Source organism: Cynara cardunculus (genome assembly GCF_001531365.2).
Source record: "Cynara cardunculus var. scolymus isolate 2C chromosome LG 2, CcrdV1, whole genome shotgun sequence".
Classification (NCBI taxonomy): Eukaryota; Viridiplantae; Streptophyta; class Magnoliopsida; order Asterales; family Asteraceae; genus Cynara; species Cynara cardunculus.
In genome coordinates, this window is record NC_037529.1 from 35959688 (window position 1) to 35963633 (window position 3946).

The 3946-nt window shown below is 34.2% G+C and overlaps 1 pseudogene; it reads right to left on the bottom strand.

The window, feature by feature from the left end:
• LOC112506065 overlaps positions 1 to 3946 on the bottom strand; it is a 21783-nt pseudogene that overhangs the window by 6449 nt on the left and 11388 nt on the right.

Below are 3946 nucleotides of genomic sequence, written 5' to 3' on the forward strand. Positions count from 1 at the left end.
ATCTTTTAAATTCAAACTTTGAACTGCAGTCGATCCTATTTTTCATACAAACTGCAAAGATGAGCTCAAAAGAAGCAATGGCTATTGGTACTGATACCAAGCCACAAGTTCTTTTTCATGGAGATTATAATCAATGGAGAGACAGATTTTTGAATTTTATTGAAAGAATGAAAGAAGGAAAACTGATCATGCAATCCCCACTGGAATCACATAAAAAGAGTAAGTTTTGAACCTTCAAATGTTTAAAACAAAATAAGTGTACAACAGCACACTTGACAGTAGGTAAAAACCTACTTTGAACGACCATATCTCTCTGGATATTCCTCTAAAATGGTCTATCTTTCTCGTAGAACTTATTTTAATGAGTTATCTTTCTAATGCATCTGGTCTCACTAAAAAATATTGAGTTTTGAGCCTTCAAGTTCTTGATACAAGATTATGGTGCAAAAAGAGCAATGCTGACAGAATCTTGCATGCATTTTAAAACGGTCATATCTCCTTTAAATCTCAATAAAAATGGGTGATTCTTTTTCTGGAAGTTATCCTTATGTGTTATCTTTAAAATAAAGTTAAAATCACTAAAAAATAATGAGTTTTGACCCCCCAAACAGCCGTCACTCGAAGAGTGTGCAATCTGTCTTGGGGACTATGTCACTCAAAGTTGTAGGGTAATGATGAGTGCCTTAAACCCATCCAAAATTCTTGATATTTAGGAAAAATATGTTTAACGCATTATTTTTTATGGTAGAAAAATCTGGACTCAAAAAGAGTTATGGAAGGTTCCTTCTGTCAGTGATTTGTGAGACTAAAATTCCAGAAACAAAATTTGCATTCTATCCAAGTGGTAACTCTATGTACAAAGGACTTTGATTTTAAAATGTATAATTTCTAGACTATTTTTAGAGCAAATGATATAAGTATCAACTTTAATTCATAAAAACTCATTGACATTACATAAGATATAATTTGACTTTATCTTTATCGAGACTCGATAGGTGATCTAATTATTGGATTTCGGACTGTTTAGGAAAGTTAGGGCGGACGTGTAGTGCTTCAAACGTCATCAAATTCTTGGATATTCATCAGCAAACTTGTGATTATTCACGGCCCCACTTTTTCTGGTTTTTGTTTATTTAAACTGGGGGAAAAGCATGAAGTTATGCAAACTCTATTGTTTATTGTAAAACTATTGGACTAAAGAACTATTTAGTCAAGATTTGTTGAAGTTATGAAAAATTGACTGTATTGCACTATGGTATAAATGGTAAATTGATGTACTTGAGAGGATATGTCTTAAAAGGTCCCCTCCCGTAAAGGCTACTAGTTAACTTGGGCATGTTCCCGGGCCGTGGTAATTGTGGATAGCTGCTATTGTGTTGACAGTCCCACCCAAAAACGGGTGCACATTATCTATGTTTAATAGTCTACTCATGTGTGCGAATGGGCCACCGCTGAAGTAGTACTGATACGAACCGTGGTACCTTAGTGAGCGCAGGCCACTTTATGGTAGTTTGTAAAATAATGGGGCACATTGGTCAGGTCAGGAAAGGCTAAGTAGCGTCTCAAGTTTTAAACATCGTTATAGACTTACATTTATCGGGTGCAAGTTTATGTATTAGTTTGCAAGATTTGATTTATGCATTGAGAACAATTTTGTGCATATGAAAATCCGTGAACTCACCAACTCTTTGTAGTTGACTTTTGTTTTATGTTTCATGCTTTTCAGGAAATAAGTAAGAAATGAAGTTTTGGAGCATATATGCGACGACACCGATTAAGTTCATTTTGAAACTTTTGTAAAGAATTATTCTATCTCCAACTTGGTTAAGGTTGTTAAATTCGAATCTTGTAAAAATTGAATGGTGTTATTTAATATCTGTTGCTGTGACTCGCTTACCTGTTTCATCTTCTGTTTCCACTTTAACGGGGTGTGACAAATAATGAAACCGTATAGCATACTATATTGAACAATTAACAGATCATTGTACGAACAAAAACCCAATGACAAAAACTATACGAATAACGAACAACAACATAGTTGTACACCAGAACCATGAATATTACTTCTGAAGTTGAGGGATTTATAATGTTTTTTTAACCGATCCTTTTTCTTAAATTAGGAAAAAGAAGGAAAACATAACAAGTTCTCGATATTGCATCTGAGGTTAAAAAGAAGGCAGGTTCTTACGGGAAAAAGAAGGAAAAAATAACAAGTTCTCAGAAAGTACAGTAAGATAGAAACGAAAGTACAATGCTTCATAGTTAAAAATAAATGTAAGACAAGAAGGTCTAGATGTTTTCAAGCTTCATGAACATCATAAGAAGTTCTCGAAACTCCAACAGATTACAGATTGAACTTAGAATACTTCTGGCTCCTCTTGCTCAAGGGGTGGTATCTCTGCTTCATGTAAGATGATCTCTACGCTGATTGACATAGAAGAAGCCTTTGTACATAATACACTTAGCTCTTAAATAAGAGCTCTGTTTCTCCTCGTAGTACGCAGAACCTCTGATCCTGATTACGTGCTTCATACAGAACTACGTAGACCATCTGCATGCACCACATAGCGCAGCTGAAGTTGCTTCCATACTCATTGCAGACCTGTATACAGGCTCTGCATGTTCAACCCGGAACCTCTGTATATCTAAGTTTGGTACAGATTTGCGACTCTGCATAGAAGGCTTCTAATCTTCGAAGTAGTGTGAACAACAATCCTGCATAAGTCAGAGCTCTATATAGAGAGTGTCAATATCTACATGCAGTATACAGAGACCGTGTAATAAATCAATGAAGGCCTACAAGGACTCAGATTAAAAGCCATCTAGTCATGTACAACCTGTTATTCATCTGCCTAGAACCTCTTCGTCCAAAAGTAGTTAAATACTTACAAGCAAATATAATTTTCATGAACATGAAAATCAAGTATTACAAAACTATATAATGCAAATGAGTTTAATATCAAATGCAACACAAATAATAACGAAAACGTGTATCATAAAATAAGCACAAATGCAAAACTAATTGTCCAAACTAAATCTTAACCACCAACACAATGACAAATACTTCTGGTTAAATGTAATTGTTCATTAGAAGCAAGAATATTACTTTTCAACTTTAGGACTCTTTAATGTTTTGATAGACGTTCCTTTTATTTCCTCATCGACATCAGACCAACTTTCAAAAAGCCGATTCCTATCAACTTCTTTCCCAAACCTTCTGTCACACAACTTCTCTTCTGATTCCGGATTGTTATCTGGATGAGTCACCATTGTCTCACAAGCAATACCCTCCCCAATTACATCTATGTAATGATCAAAAAGTTAACATGACAACATTTAACTTCAATAAGTGTAAAGTATATAATTTATTTAAACAATACAATCAATGTAAAATGATTTAATTTACTCACCAACTGTTGTATGTTTTGGGATACTTTTGGATTTAATGTTTTCAAATTTGGCAAATGAAAAACCAAAAATGGAACCCTTAAAATCCCGGCAATTTGAAACAGAAGTTTTGTAATACAAATTTAACTTGTTTGTATTGTCGATTAACTTGTACTTCGTTGCATATCGAGCAATTGTAGGATTTTTAATAAAAACTTGTCACACCCCGCTAAAGTGGAAACGCGAGGTGCAACAGGCAAGCGTGTCACAACGAAAATTAATAGATAACAACCTTAAGTTTTACATAATAAAGTGAGTTAAATTTTACAACCAAAATCTTATAAAACTCTTCATTTGCAAAAACTTCCGATTCTAACTAAATCAACTTTGACACGAGTATGCTCCCACTTGAGACAAATCTTACTTACCACCTGAAAAGCATGTAACAAAAACGAGTCAACTACAAAGAGTTGGTGAGTTCACAGGTTTTATATGCACAAAATGATTTCAAATGCAGCAAATCCTAGTTATAAGTTTATGAGCAATATCTTAAAAGCAA